Source organism: Hipposideros armiger, unplaced genomic scaffold (assembly GCF_001890085.2).
Source record: "Hipposideros armiger isolate ML-2016 unplaced genomic scaffold, ASM189008v1 scaffold_292, whole genome shotgun sequence".
Taxonomy (NCBI): domain Eukaryota; kingdom Metazoa; phylum Chordata; class Mammalia; order Chiroptera; family Hipposideridae; genus Hipposideros; species Hipposideros armiger.
Window position 1 is genome coordinate 384,496 of NW_017731642.1, and position 16,623 is coordinate 401,118.

General features: G+C 42.0%; 1 protein-coding gene across 5 annotated transcripts in view; it reads left to right on the forward strand.

Moving 5' to 3' along the window:
* Nucleotides 1–16,623, forward strand: part of SOBP (sine oculis binding protein homolog) — a 161,181-nt gene that overhangs the window by 121,436 nt on the left and 23,122 nt on the right. The window lies entirely within an intron of this gene.

Sequence of the window (16,623 nt, forward strand, 5' to 3'; positions counted from 1 at the left end):
TATATATATATATATATATATATAAAATTGTAGTTGACATACAATATTATTCAGCTTCAGCTTCAGGCGTACACTGCAGTGGTCAGGTATCTACACCATCCATGAAGTGATCCACCTAATAAGACAAGTGCCCATCTGACCCCCTACAAAATCTTTACAACATTATTGATTATGTTCCCTAACCTGCCTTTCATATGTCCGTGGCAATCTTGTAGTTACCAATTTGTGCTTTCTAATCCCCTCCCCTTCTCCCTCATCCCCAGCCCTCTCCCATCTAGCAACCCTCAATGAGCCTCCAGCTTTTCTTTTCCTCTGGAGCATTTTCCCCACACGCGAGGACTCTACTGTCCTTTTCAAAGTCTAGTACAGACAGCTCTTCCAAAGTGGTTCCAGCTTCTGGGGCCCACCAGTCAGTGTCGTAGGACTTGCAGCCTTCCTGGACCAGCCATGCTGGGCCCCATGCATTGCCTGGAGGGTGCATGGGACCCAGGCCTCCTTCTGAGACTAAGTAGAGACATTTGCATTTAGATATTTCTGCATAAGCCGTTTCACACGCCTGACAGATAAAATGATAAAAAGATGTACTGACATTTGGTAGAGATTTTTTTATGTAATCCCTTGGGAGTGCCAGGACTCCCTGCTTCCTCTGTGGTCACAGAGGTGGGCAGCCATGGGGCTGTTTTTCTATTACAAGGATAGCTCCCATGTAATTTTCCACTTTGAAGCCTACATCGTTTTTTTTATTAAGTAAAACGGTGTTTTCCTCTTGAAAATAGACGATGGCTGGTCTGTGCTGCTAGCTTTGTCTTAAAAGGGAATAACATTCTTAGGTTGAAACCAAATCGGAGACTGTTGTGTGCCGTGCCCTGCGAGGGGCCGAGCACAGACATGGATCTGATGATTACTTTGACTACAGAAATAGTGGGGTTCGTAATCTCTGGAGCAGTGACACTGGCTGCCTCGGTTCTCCCCGTCCTTGGATTTACACAGCCCTCAATTGTCCTGCCTGATTGAGAATCCCAAAATCCATTGAAGCCTGACCTGCGGCCATCCCCCCTTTGCACTCAGGCATTTGGGAAGGCTTCGTCTCTGTCCTCAGGATGTTCTGTGTTTGAGCTGGGAGGGGCCTGACAGGCAGGGAAACCTGAGTCGGAGACACCCAGCAGCGGAGAGGGGCACCCTGGGAGCTGCTGACAGGGATGAGGAAACAGGAGGAGGGAAGGACACAGTGAAAGCAGCAATGGTCACCCAGGAGATGTCAGCGGGGCGCCTGAGGAGAAGTCCTGTGGGTATGAGAGCACTGTGGAAAGCAGGGTTAACTCTTAATGAGGTTTTTCTGTGTGCTCCTGTATTTAAATTTTTATGCTGCAGTCTCCTCACAGTGGGGGTGTACATCCAAGGAAATGCTCACATGCCTTCCTCATCCATTTCCTAACCCTGGTCCTGTTGAGGTCTGGGTGCTCCACACCCCAGGGATCTCCAGGAGACCATTAGAAAACTCTCAAATGAAGATTAATTTGGATTCTCGCTAATTGAAAAAGTCAATGTAATGATGAGGAGTGTGTAAGTGTGTTGAAAAACGGAACAAGCCACCGTCTAAAACGTGTGGTCATTTTGGTATAGGATTGGGTGAGAGTCGCATTTACTGTGACTGAACAGCAAAGATATCTTGAGCTACCAACACAGTTGTCTATCTCAGTGTGACTCCCGTTTACTACGTGTCAAGCTGCAGGAAGTCCAGCTGATGTACGTAGATTAATATTTAAAAAGTAATACAGAAGAATGAGGCTCCAAACATGTAACGTTGAATTATTAAAAACCCATAATGGAATTCCAATCCAAACTCATGTCTCACGTCTCACTGGTACGCATCAAAAAGCTCAATTAGCACGCACGCTGACTCACTCTGTGGCTCCTTTTGACCATTCCAGGGCCAAGCACATGTTCTCTCCGTCTATTGCAACATAGATATGGGCAGATGAGATTGTGTTATGCTTTCTCATTAGGTAATTATTGCAACCCTGTTTAGTCAGATTGATGGGTAAAATGACTGTACATTGTTAACAGGACTTAGAAAAGAATCTGAGTTACTTCCAACCGGTAGGACTTGGGAGAGTTAGGTTATCTGTGAGAATCTCAGTATTGGGCATGCATGCTACTGCTGAGTTTATCGAGGCCGTGAAGTATGTGCTACAGGATGCAGGGGTCTGATTAGAAGAGTTCACTTAGTCCAGGGATAGTTAACACCCATTTCCTTTTGAGACCACAGTTCTGCTGGCCCGTTAGGACACACGTGTCACTCAGTCTTGATAAGGGTGAGTTTGCCCAGAGGCCTGTGGCAGAGAATAGCCAAAGGAAGAGAGAAAATGATCAGTGTGACTCGGGGTAGAATAAACCCTCATGGACCAATCGAATCTATTTCAACACCAGTGTGCCAGCAAGGCTAGTTGAGGTAATAGTCCTTGGTTTTATATTTTTAGTCAGCATGACAGGTAAGGAGTGCCCTTTGTGTATGAATATAAAAATACTGATATGCCATTGGTTGTTGTGCTTTAAGAGTTGGCCTCTCAACTGTGGTGGCTCATTTCTCATGAGATGCTCATGCATTCATCTGTAGTGCAGAAGGAAATGCAGTTGTATGACCTAAAATGCTCTCGGGTGGGGCCTCAGGGTTTGGAAGGTCACACACTAGGTAACGGTATTCATGACATCCTGTCGGGCTCGCAGGCTGTGTGGGGTAACTAGAACTGAGAGGACAGAAATTGAGTTTGTAGTGACTGCAGAAGCTGAAACCACAGGGTGAAATGTAATAGGGTCTGGGGCTCGGGGAGCACAGGAAGCTGATGCGAGGGGAGGGGGGAGCCCTAGGGCTGAGAAAAGTGCGACAAGGGGATGAATAACCTTGATTCCAGCAGGACAGAGCCTGCCAACATGGAGAAGCATAAATAGGAATCACCTTCACCTTCCCTACAATTCATTTAACCAGCATATGCATATGGAACCGTTGCTGTGTGCAAGACAGCATGCGGGGGGTGGAGGAGTTGGGGGGTAAAAGTTCCATGAAACCTAGGCCCAGGACCACAGCGGAAAGCTTTAATCAAAGGAAAAATGGCAAGGCCTAGGTTTCCTGGCTCTGTCTTAGATGCATCCAAATCATTAAAGTAGCATTTTCCAAAGTGTTTTTCTACAGAATCCTACTAGAAAAGGGAATTCTATTTTTAGAAGGTTGAAGAAACTCTGGATTAATGAAATCAATTATGCTTCTTTTCTGTAGACCTTCTCAGAGGCTTAAATATGGTAGTGTGTGTTGAGAATCTTCAAGAGAGGTATAGGAATGCAACATTCGTTTGACCATAAGTCGTTTTTTCAGGGGGAGAACATTGATGGGACTGGTGTTTTTCAGAATACCTCTTAGGTGATAGAGAGCTGGGGTAGGAGTGGTCAGTGAGAAGGGGCCAGTTACAGTGGGTTTAGGAACAGGCAAGGACCTGATGTGGCAGTCACATTTCCTTTCTGGGGTGACCCCCAGAAATAGTACTGGTATATTGCCTATATGTAAGAGGCATGTCCTGGTGTCAGCTTCCTGCTTCTGAACCTGCAGAAGACACTGCCTCCCAACCCTTGGGTATGAGTTGGCCTCAGCTCTGGGCTGAGGTTGCCTGGGCGCCCCACACCAGAAGCAGGGTATACAATAGCAGTGTGTCCCAAGGAACTTCTTAACCACAGGAAGGAAGCACTGGGGGATTATACAAGGACTCTGAAGCACTGCCCTTTCCTAGAGTTTCCTCATTTCTTTGTAGAGAGTAAGACCTGAAAGGGTCATGGTAAAGATTAAATCAGAGAAAGTATAGAAAGCTGGGTTAGATTTTTGGTTTTCTTAAAGTTATGGAGACTTGCTATAAAGCCCAAGGAAATAAGCAGGAGGGGATGGCCATTGTGCCCATCCTCGTGGAGCATGGGCGACTGTTCTGGCAGCAAATCCTGTCCCACAATGCTAATAACCACACACCCGGATGGTCTTATTGCTCCCCAGGAGCAGGTATTATTGCTTCCTGCTTTAGCCTTATACAGATTGGCAGCTCCCTGCTGTTTGACTTCTAATCCTGCCACTTCCAGCCCCCTTCTCCTGCTCTACCTTGTCATCTATACTGCCACATGGCTTCACCTTACTACCTGTCTGCTGTGGCCTTCTGGCTTTATGTCATGACCACTGTCCCCACCACTGCTTAGTTTCTTGGAATTACCGTATGTCCCCATGTATAAGACACACCCTTTTTCAAAATATTTGGGGTCTAAAAACTGGATGCATCTTATACAGTGGTTGTAGATTTTTTTTACTTGCATTTCCCGCAAGTGATAAGGAGTTGTATGAATTTTATGATGAATAAAACTTGAGTTCAATAACTTTATGTAATACATTTTTTTCAAATTTCGGGTTGCAAAATTAAGGTGCGTCTTATACATGGGAGTGTCTTCTACATGAGGAAATACGGTATCTTGGTTCCCAACTTCTCAAACGAGAAATTCTGACTGGTTTGCTGAGTCACTCTATCCTCATTAGGCAGAGCCACGCCAAGGTCGAAAGGTGTCTTTGGGTCCAGACAGTTGTGGCCAGGGAAGCAAGCGGTCAGGCTGTGGCCATGGCAGGCACTCAGCAGCTAATAGGTTCAGTGCTGATACAAAGGTGGTTAGGACATAGTTCTTTGCCTCCTCCTCTTTCTCCCCTTTCCTGCACATGCTAGACTACACCAAGGGCATGTCTTGATATAGTGGAATCTACTCAATCATGTCTCTTATTTCACTCTTAGATACTAAGCACTAAAAGAGGGTCCCACCCAGCCTCACATATTTAGATTACCACCCCCAATATGCCTTTCTTTTGTATCTTCCCAGATCTGAGGCCCACTGCACAGGCTGTTTGTGTCATACTCATTTCTCTTTTCACCCAGGAGCCAAGAGTCCAGTTGTGCAGTAGGCCAAGTGGAAGTATTCTCCATTTTGTTTCCTTCTGCAAAGCAGAACAAAGAATGATGTAGCTAGTTATACAGGGGTTGTGAAATGGGGGCTTTTATCCAAATACCGACATTTGATATAGAATTGTTGCCACTCATAATTTACTTATCTCTAAAAGAAAGTATGTTATCTGGTGCTTGTCTTTTTACAGACTTCCGGTGAGTGGTATTGTGATAGTGTCTATTGAGCCACTTGAATTTACTGGAAGAAAGGAGTTATATAAATAACAGGTGTGTTTAAATATGTACAAATACCTATCTTTGTCCCAGGATGTCTTGCTTTACACCATTTAGCACGTCAGACATTCAGCCTGGATGGAGAGATTGGGTTGGGCTAACCCAGGATTTGCTGATGGGATGCTCAGTGGAGAATGTAGCATTAGTGGACTGTTGGCTTTCACCCAGGGAGTTGTCACAGCAGGATGGCTAAATTCATAGAACAAAGGTGGAAGAGAACTAGGCAAACCAACAGTCCACAAATATCCAGGAAGCTTTTCAGAGACAAAGGAACCAACATGTAGATCCGAAATCAGAAGCAGTCCAGCACCCCCTTCCTCAGATACTTAAGAAACTATCACCAAGTGGGCCCCCTCACACAGATTTTAATTAATTGAAAAGACAAGACAATAGGCAACCTAAATTATTTCGTTTCCCCAAGTTTGCGAGCCTAGCATTCTGAGCCTTATAAATTTGCAACACTGTGTACCAGATGCCATAAATGTCACATTTGTACGTGACTGAGCATAAGGGATTCTGTTGGTGACTCTGGTCCGGGTAACCGGTGCTGGCCTGAAGCTGAGCCTAAGGCTAAAACACCCGTAGTGAGCTTAAGACCACAACCTGGCCCACAATCCTCCTCATTATTGCAATTATGTTGCTGTCAAACATTCCACAAGCCATTAGAAACACAGTGGAGAATTTGGGGGTCCGGGTGTTCTGTTGATTTGGGTTGTACTATGCTTTTTACCTGAAAGAACATATCACAGGAAAGTTAATAGTAGTGGATTTACTCTTTGTTTTTTATAACAGATTTAATAGAAAAATAATGGATAAGTAGAGTAGAATGTAGGTAGATCAGTTGATTCTGTATTTTTTTTAAAAACTATCTAAATGTTATTCTTGTAAATTTATAATAAAATTAAGTTATCTATATTTATATGGCACTTTATATTTTTCAGAGTGCTTTCATTTGTACAATGTGTTTGGATCCTCACAGCAGACCTTGAAGTTAGGCAGAGGGCCCAATGGCACAGAAGCAGGACCCAGTGTTGCAGGGTAGGCAGGACTTGGGTCTTCTGATTCCTAGCCCATCACTTTCCTCACCAAACCGTGCTGCTTCCCAAGTCAAAAGGAAAGCCTGGGGCATTGATCGAAAATTGGGAAGAATGTATTTAGAGATTTAAGGACCTTATCAGGAAAACTTTAAATTGCGAGGTACAAAAGAGAGGCAGAAACTATCCAATAAACCTGTAAAACTAGATACAATGACGGCAGCAGGTATGACCCAGGGAGAGATGGAGAGTGAAGAAGAGGCCAGTCGTCAAGAGTAAACAAAGTCATGAGCATGAATAAAGGAATGGCTTCTGACATCTCCTACCAATGTAGGAAGTGGGAAGGACCAAGTTACCTTGGATTGTGGGCAAAAAAGGATAAAAACAATCTCAGAGACACCCCTGAGACTCGGAGGGAGGGTATGCCTAGACTAGAGCTCACATACAGAAAGAAAATATAAAACAATATGCCTCACCAACATATCTAGTAGGTGGGTGCAATTCAGGAAAATATATCCTTGTATGGCAATCCATGCACTTGAGGGTAAATGCAAGATGGAAATTTTAGGAAAGTAAAAGGAAACATCAAAAGAATTATTTTGGGGTATTGAGTACAAACTCTGAAGCAGACATTAAAAACAAGTTAATTAGCAAAGAAGCAAGCTATGGGACAATTTACATAGATATCTGCTAAAGATATTCTCTTAAAAACAGAGCAATTGATCATCCTTCCCATGCCTTATGGATAGTTCTGAGGAGGTAATGAAGCAGTAAGAGGAATCCTACTTTGACCACCACTTTCATTAATATAGAGGAGAGCTGCTTGATATGTGGATGGAGAGGGGAAGTGACCTGCCATCTTGGAATGTGCAATGGCAGAAGGAGAGAATGCTGGATGTGATTACCCATGTTCCCTAGAATTCAGAAAGGTGGATTTGCTCCCACAATCAGAGGCTCAGTGTAGTTTGTGGGAATGGGGGAGCAACTGAAGGGTGGCAAATTCTGAAAATGAATATTATGTCTGGAAGGCTAGGGTACATGAGGGGCTGAACCCTTGGGGGAACTGCCCAAGGTAATAAAAGGAGTGATTAGGACGATGCTAATAGAAGGAACAAGAATTAGAATTAGATAGGTCAGCATTTAGAGTACATGGCGTAATGTTTAACAAAAGAGGGTGAGAAAGCAGGGCTGGACAACTTTTATTTGCTTTCTTTCCATTGTCGCCATAATGACAACATTCTCAAGACTGGAAAGGGTAGGACAGATGTCATAAAGAAAACTATGAATCCCGCATTGGGGACAAAAAGAGAGCACCTGCTGCACTAAGCAAATTTAGATAATTTTGTAGATAATTTCATATCTACTTTTGGATAATCTTTGCTCTATCATGATGAATAGGAGGAGTTTCTAAAAGACAGACGTGGACAAATGTTGACCAAATTTTCAAAATTGGGAAAGACTTTATGATTTCTGAAACTCTGGACCAGTAGGCTTGATGGCTTACCCTCAAACGTCTTTGAATATATCATTAAACAAATGGCTGATGAGCACTTAGGAGAAAAAAAGGTTTTGGCCTACCAGAAACTCAGAGGAAAGCAAGCAGCATGGTAGAATGTAAAGAGGATGGTCTGTAAGTTGGAGACCTGGGTCCTGGCTCCCCCAATTGTAGGCTGTGAGAGTTCAGGCGAAGGAAGCACATCATCATTTTAAAGTAAAATGAGAAAAACAGAAGCTCCTTTACAAGTTTGTTGTCAGAATTAAAGTAGATAAGTGAAAGCTTCAAGCTATGAACCTAACAGATATTTAATAAATGTTTGTTTTTAAAAAGCGAAGACCAAACAGTGGGATATGACTGCTGAAAAAGCTTTCTTGGGTGGAGGTATAGTGTTCTTTGTGAGGGAGGGGAGAGTGCCCTGGACTCCGTGCCAGTCAGCCTGCTGCATTCCATTCTGGGCTCCACTCTTTAAGGGAGGCATCACCAAGGTGAAGTGTATGTCTGGGTGAAAGGCACAGGACAGAGCAATCTGAGGAAAACATGGTGGCTCTTTTTAGTATTTGAAAGGCTGAGATTTGGAAGAGGAGTTGTCATGTGCTGGGAGACCCTGGTGAACAGAACTACCATCAAGTGGGTGAAAGGGACAGGGACCTGGAGTGGTTAAACTTCCTAATAATCAAAGTTGTCTGACAACAAAATTATATTGCAACCATCTTTAGAAGTCACCAGAGAAGTCAGTGCAAAGGAGGAAGGTATCTATTGTGTGGATCTCTCTTTGGTTGTGTGAATGGTTCTGGATGGTTCTCCCTGTCACAGGAAGAATGAGTGCTGCTTGGAGGACCAGCTGTGTATAGAAGGAAACCTAAGCTTGCTGGAGCAGATAGGTTGGGTTTGACCTGTGGAGTTCCTTAGAGGTCTCAATGTCTGTGGTTGTGGAATTACAAAACAAAGTCATTATCAAATATTAGTCAACCATCTTAATCCTGTAGTTTTAAAGAAAAAATGCAAAAAATCCTTGAGATAGTGGGGGCTGTATGGTTTTTGAAGCCAGATAGATCTATGTTAGAGTCTGGATCTATCACCTATTATCTGTGTGGGTAAATGGCAAGTTATTTAACCCGCCCAAACTCGTCATCTATATGATAAGGTACTTATGGAGATTAAATGAGTTAATCCATAGAACACACTTAGCATGGTTACTAGTGCTTATATAATGCTAACTATTGTTACTAGTATAATCTATTGTTATTACATCAAATTGGGACTTCCAGTAGGCACTATAATAAAAGCCATAGTTTTCAATGGAGTGTCCTAGAGAGATTTGAGGACTGGGCAGAGCTGGACACCATGAGCTGAAGTGGAGCAGTCTTGACCATTCACAAATAGGAGCTGGCTCAGCCTGTAACCCAGGGAGCAGAGAAATGTGCAAGAAACTGATAAAGGAGGATTGAATGAGACATTGCAAGTAAAGCCCTTAGCCAGATTCCTGGCAGATTCCCAGCAATCGGTATGTGCAAGTAGATAGTTGGTAAATGAATGAGAGGTCACCATGGGCAGCTGTAAACCTTCGAGAAGTAGCCAGAGAGTGAGCTGAGGTGCCGAATGGCCACAGAGGCTAATTCTGCCCAACAGTGCCCTTGACATGGGCCACCTGCTCACACACAGCCTTGGTGTTATGGCATTTCAGTGGTGCCCATTGCCAGGGCCAAAACACAGCCCAGGCAGGTGAGGAGGCTGGGAGGCAGATTCAAATAAAATCCCTAGAAAACAAAAGACTGTTTCAAATATCACAGATAACAGTAATCCTTCCAGAATTTTCCATCACTGATATATGATTAACTGTGTTGTTGAACTAAAGCCACGTGTTTTGAAATATGATTTTTGCCATTTTCTATAAAGTCTTCATGAAGGAAGAAATGAATGAGGTAAATGACTACAGAGAGAAGCCAGATAACTAGCACACTTCACATTTTAACACATCAGTTTGATGGGTCTCCCTTTATACCCAAGCACAGCCCAAACTCCCTCCCCGCAACTTTTTCAGGTAGAGAAGGGTCTCTTATAGTCACAAATGGTGAAACTTCAAATATTCAAGCATACATTTAGAAAACGGAGAGAACAATGATAAATGTGACCCAAGATATATTTGCAAAGAGATTGAAATATATATGTTGACAACAAGGAGAGTTACCAGAAACAAGGTAGATCCACATCTGAAAAAAGCTCAGATGTACATTTGAAAAAAAGAGTCAGAGTGTTGGGTTAGAACAAAGGGGAGTTTGATATTGAGAGAGTAAAATATTGACTATTTTTTAGTTAAAAACTGTTAGCTGAATTTTAACCTTTAGAACAAGTCTGTTGATGGAGGGAGCATGGAGTGCTTCTGGAGGGGACGAGGCGTGTGCAAATTCCCCCCGTGACTGTTAATAGACAGATTTTGAGGTCCTTGAGGGCAGGTGCTGAATCTCTCCTGCACTGATTGACAGTCCAGTGCCCTTTTGAACACAGCTCAGTACTTATTTTTTAATAAATAAAAGCATTACAAATAGAAGCTCAGTTTTTTCTTAAGCTTCAGTTTGAAGCAAAGATGGTAAAATAAAAACAAAACAAAAAATAAGCTGTATGAGGTCACAGATACATCTTACGTAACTCATAGCCCCTGTTCCTAGCACAGTGCCTGACACCTGGGCCCTCAATCAGTGTTCACTTATGAATGAATACATTTGATTATGTGATGGCAAATTCTCAGGGCAGGTCGTAGTTATAATATCTGGAGGTGATAATAAGGAAAGAAAATGTAATCATGGGGCATGGCAGCTGCATGACCATGGGAGATGGGGTAGGACATTGCTCTCTGCTTTTATGTGGCACATTTTCCATGTCTGCAATCACTTGTTGGTTCTTTCTTCCTCACGTTTCCCGGGGAGTGCTGTCACTATCGATGGTCTCACTTTACAGCTGAGCACCTGAGGCTCAGAGTGATGAAGTGCCCATCCCCACCAGGAGCTGGAGGCTGAAGAAGTGGACTAGAGGATCCCCAGCATTCCTTTCAAGGCTAAATGTCATTGCTCTGAGATGACTTGGGCTATTTCTGTGTCCTCTCAGGGCCAAAAAACTGGAAAACAGAGAGGCAGACATTTGGTACCAGGTAGACCAGATTTTCCAATGTTTGAATTTTTCAGTTTCCATCTGGATGACTTGTGTTAGGAAGATGTAAGTTACATTTACCCAGCTGAAATGAAGCAGAGAGTTTTGTGATGATATGCTGATGTTCTTAGGCAACCTACTACATCAGACCAAAGGGAGAAATCACCATCTGAATCATGTGTTTGGCTGTGAGGATGGACCTGCACTCATTGAGTACAGAGCAGGGTCCCATCTCTTGCTTTGGCTGTAGAAATAGACTTGGGCTGGTAATGAGCCATTTGTCCACACCTGTGGAGATCCTGAACCAAGCCCATCTCTGCTCTGCCTTACAAAGCTCATGGCACATGTGCAAGGGAAGGATCTGCTTTGCTGACCTGGACCAAAGTTTCTGAAATCCAGCTTATAACTTACAAGATAAGTAGAACTTGAGTCATGGTATAAAGTTCCTACCAGGCAGTTTTGTAATTGAAATTTTCGGTTCTGACAAAGATGCTCATTAGCCTGTCCTTGAGTTCCAAATACTATTTGAGGAGAAGGGAGAGGAGAGAAAGAGAGGGAGGCTCTCAAACTACAAAGCAAAACAAAAAATCCAATAAGACCCTTAAATAAAAAGAACTATGTAGCAAATATCATCATGTTGGAATCTAAACCTGCAGAAAGCTTATTTTGAAAATGAACTTCTCCATGGATTTGCTTAAATACAAAACCAAAAACAATAGCCCTTGCTGGTTCTAAATTCCAATCCTGATTTCTGCATGGCTTTGCATATCTAGGGCTAAGTCATCTTTTTCCTTCCTTCGCTCTCTAATCCAACTTTGCAAGGAAACTTGAAATGGTCGGCTTGGTCCCCCCCTCAGGTTTTGATGCGCCCCTTTCCACTCCATGGAGTCTTGTCCTCGCACGCATTTTGCCATGCGGGGCTTGGGTCATCCTGTCTTAAGGGCATGAGATAGATACGGTGGCTCTGGCTCTCTTCCTTTGGAAGATAGTTCTGCCATGTAATGAGTCAAGCAGATCGTTCATCAGCTCTGTTTTTTAATAAAACATGAATAGCACAGTTTATGGCTTCCACTATTCAAACAGCAGTTGAGCTTGAGAGGAATTATTCATTTTAATGGTTCTAACACTCATTTCCAAAGCCGTGCTGCTTTATCAGTTTTTGCCTGAATTTGAGAATGACTGGCCTTGGAAAAAGGAGAGGGCTCGGCAAGAGTTGAATAGAGCCTTCTCAGGATGGTGGGCAGCTGGTACACAGCTCCTTGTCATGGCAGACGGCCCCTCTGTTACCGCTGGGACAGTCTCCTGGGGAGCAGGGTGGGGAGCTGGTCTGTGAGGTACAGCATGCATTTGCCCAGAGAGAAGCATGCTCCCTTCTATCTCAAAAACACGCATGCTTACAGGAAAGCTGTAGGTAGACATTTTCTTTCCCCTCCTCACACTGCCATAGAAATATTCTTCCATTAAGTTAAAATGAACTTAAACATATGATGTTCCTGGGACATCAGCAACCATGGGGAAAACGGGGGACTGAAAAAATAAACTATGCAACAAACATAATGATACAGCTGACACACAAGCCTTATTTGTTTTTACTATTAGCACCATTTCACAGGTAAAGAAACTGAAGCTGAGATTTTCAAGATTGCGCTGCTAGTAAATAATGGAGCCCAGGCTCAAACCCACATCTTCTGATTCCAAATCCCACGTGATTTCTATAGCATCCTTTGCCACCCAGGTGCCCTGATGGAGGCATTGTCTAAACCCAAAGGAACAGCTGATGCTGGGACCATGGGACTCCAAGGTCAGGCTGGAAGCACGTGTTCAGGTGGGGTCAATCTGAGGTTCTCAACTCATTCCATAAAGTGACTACCTACAGGTAGACAGACCTCAAACCCTTCAAACATTGATCACCCACATCGCTGTCTCTGCATCGTCCTTTACTTCACTCCTAGGTGAACTCATGATGTTTTTGAGCTGGCCTGAGTGCAAGATCAATGCCACATTTAGCAGGCCAAGATCTAAGGGACCAGCCTCTGATGCCAAGTTTATAATTTTGCTTAAGGAGCTACAACATCTGAGCTATAACCCAGTGCTACATTTGTGGAAAGTCAGATGCATGTGAAGGTTTTGTTTTGTTTTTTAAATTGTTGATGGCATTCGGGGGATTGCTAATATCTTTTTATTGTTCCATTGCTGCAAATGTCTTTACCCAGATAAGAAAGATTTCAGCAAAAGGGTTTCTTAATTAAATATTGCCTGATGCCAATTACTACTCAGAAAGCAGTGGTGGGTTCCATTAAAGGATGAACTTCACTCCCACAGCTGACAGGGGATTAATGTGTTAATTAGGAGCCCTATCCCCCTCCCCCATTCGCTGGAATCTTCCCTTAAGCCCAGCAGAATTTATATATTGTGCCCGTGTGGGTAACCTCATGGCATACTTTGGCTTTGACTTTGGACGTTTATATAAAAATAAGGCTCAGTTGCCAACATGAATAGCTTTCTTTCTTTCCAGGGGTAATACAAGATGGAAAGCGTTATAGGAACCAGAAGTCCTGCCTTTCAGTTTTCTTATATCAAGAGCAAGTGATATTTCTGCTGAGGCAGTGTCTTTTGAGCAGTTCCGCGGTGTAGGTTGCCACACATTTATTTCACAGGAAAGGAGTGAATCTATCAGGCCACTGAGCTTATAAGTACTACCCTGGCAGCCAGCCACCAAAATATAAATAGTCTAAATGGACTAAAGGAAATGTTCATTCTGTTGTTTAGAATTGGACACATCCCAGGAAGGTGAATTTAATCTTTTTGGGGACTGCTGTTATAGGGTTGAATGGAATACGCATTTGTTTATCTGCTTCGTGATCTTTTTGTCGTCCTGGTGATACATTATGTATTTGTGATACGAAGCATTTCAGCTGTCTCGCTCAGTGGCGTTGCATGAGCTGATTGTTCGGTCCCTAGATTGCCATTGTTAAACAGCGTCAGCTTCAGCTCAGTCCAATCTGGGACCTGTTAGGGAGAGAAGGGGAACCAAAGGGGCCCGATTCCAACAGAAACAAAACTGGGCTGGACTTTGGGGAGATCATCCCAGAGCCCAGCAAGTTGAGCTCTGCACTCTTTAATCTTTATCTCTTAAAATATCTGAAGGGACTTTGGTACTTCTTGGCATAATAAGGAAAAAATAATGCCTCATGAAGTTAAAAAAAAAAAAGCAGTCTGGAAAAAGAAGGGAAGGATACTTCATAATACCACAGTTCAGAAAAGCCATCGTTTATGAGACACATGCTGTGTATTTCATGGATGTGTAAATGTCATTTTATTAAAGGGAGAGATCTCCAGTATGTATTTTCACCTAACTACTACATCTTAAGTGATCAGCTCAGGCTCTTATGATGAAATCTTTAATTACTAGAAGTGTGTCGTTAGTTAGATGTCGAATGAATGATGGTACTGCGTTTTATTGCCTCACATGATATAGCCATTTGTGCCATAAATTCATTGCCCTCATCGTAAATGATATGTCCTGTAAGACAGACTTGATTCATTATTTCTTAAGTGACAATTTTTTTTCTCTAATAATTTTTTGCTTCCTCAGAAAGATTGCTTTTCTGTATTTTTAGATCAGTGTTCTGAATTGAAATGTAAGAAGGCAAGGATACACACACATTCACACTCATATTACCCAAAACAAGGTAGTCACAAACTGTCACACTATCACCTAAACACTTGGGGATGTTGCAAAAAAATCAAGTAGCTAAGTACTAGGCTTTCCTTTAACTGGCAAGTTTGATGAAATAGAATTTTGCTTTGAACTTTGATGTCTGTAATTCTTTTTATGTGGAAATAGAATACGGTGGAGAATTCTCATTTGATAATTGGGATCAATCTGTGAACATTCCTTATTCATCAGTGAACTATTGAAAGTGAAGGAAGTGACAGGAGAACATTTAAGTTATATTTAGATTATTTTTTGTGACTCCAGTGGAAAATATTTAGCTTAAGGAAACAGAGGAATCCTCTGGAGGCAAATAATTCAATCTGGTAATTTAAAAACCAATTAGGGATTTCAGAAAACTCTTTTCCCTTATGGTTAAAAAAGAAGATCCAAAGGAAATATGCCAGACATTTTGGTATACTATTTTAATTGATTTAATTCATTGATAGTGGTGTTTGGGTTTTTTTGTTCATTAAAGAAACTATATTTGATCCTTCACCTCAAGCTTATAAACTTACATTTCAGGCTTTCTATACATGCCTAATACTGAAACAGAATCAGATGGCTTTATTTCCTATTGGAATTTAAATGTCACATCCTGGTATATTAACTTTATAAAAATGATCAGATCTTAAAAATAATATAACTTACATGTATCAAGTTTTCACTACTAGTTTATATAATCTTTAGATGAAAATTTTGAGGGTCTGACGGATTCTGTGTGTCTCTTCTCATCAGAGGCAGTTCTGTACTTGTTTGTAAACTAGACATCTCAACTATGATTTTTTTTAAAAGTTCCCTTAATTCTGGAGAAACCTGAAACACTGTAGTGAAACACAGGAGTATATTAGCATTGAAATTATTTTTTTGGCAACAAGTATTTTGAAAGAGGAATTCGATATGAGACCAAGCAAAAAACTGTGTGCCAATAAGTATTTCTTATTCAATCTCATACCATCAAGTACATTACCTGCCAGTATCAGTGAAATAAAAAAGTGAGAAGGAAAGAGTGAATTTATACTTTCAGACCCACATCTGTCATGAATGTGTGCACCCATAACCGCACACTCGAGTGCCACCACTGTTTACAATCAAGGAAAGCTGAGAGTTAAATGAGATGAGTAATCAAATGCCCAGCATATGTTGTTTTTGCATTGTTAATGTGACCAATCATTATTAAAATTCATCCTCTTTTAATGCTGTTTACCATCGTTTAAAAAAAAAACATGCCCCAACAAGGGAACAACAGACGACGCCCTCCTCAACAAAATCAGGGTTCTATTTAGAGCAATATTGAAACCAGCGCTTTAGTGAGGAGAGATTCAGATTCAATGGACTCACCATTGCAAGGCATCTCAGAATTCTTCCTGTGCTGCTGAATGGGCTGAGTGCTAAAGAAGTGACCCCCTCCCCTCCCCCAAAAAAAGAAAAAGAAAAGAATGATAAGAAAAAAGATTGTGTGTGTAACATTCAGTCAAAAAAGTAAGGCACTGAAAGAACTATTGAAAATTTTGACATCTGTTTATCTGTTTATAGCTATGGCAAGATTACTCATATTAATTCTTGTTTAAAATGCCATATGAAGGGAAGACATTTGTGCAAACAAGAGTCATATTTGAATTGTAGATCATGTCTTCACCATCTGTGAGAGCTGATGGTGTTGCAAAATTAATGTGTTAATGAAATCACAATAATTTCTCCAAAGTAATGGGCTCTGAAGCCGAGAATGACTATTTTTTGAACTTTGATGTCTCGTGATTTCCAATTGGGAAAAGCTCTCAGCCTTTAATGAGTCCTGCAGCCCAACTTTAAAATAAATTTGGTGATGCCTTTCTTTTGCCAGGAGTAGATTTGAAGTGTGTGTGTGTGTGTGGGGGGGAGCCATAACAACTTTTGGAAAACGTTCTCTGGTGTTTGGAAAGTTGTTAAATATGCCTGTGTGCCAAGAAATGTCACCAAAAATTCTGACTACTGAGAGAGAGT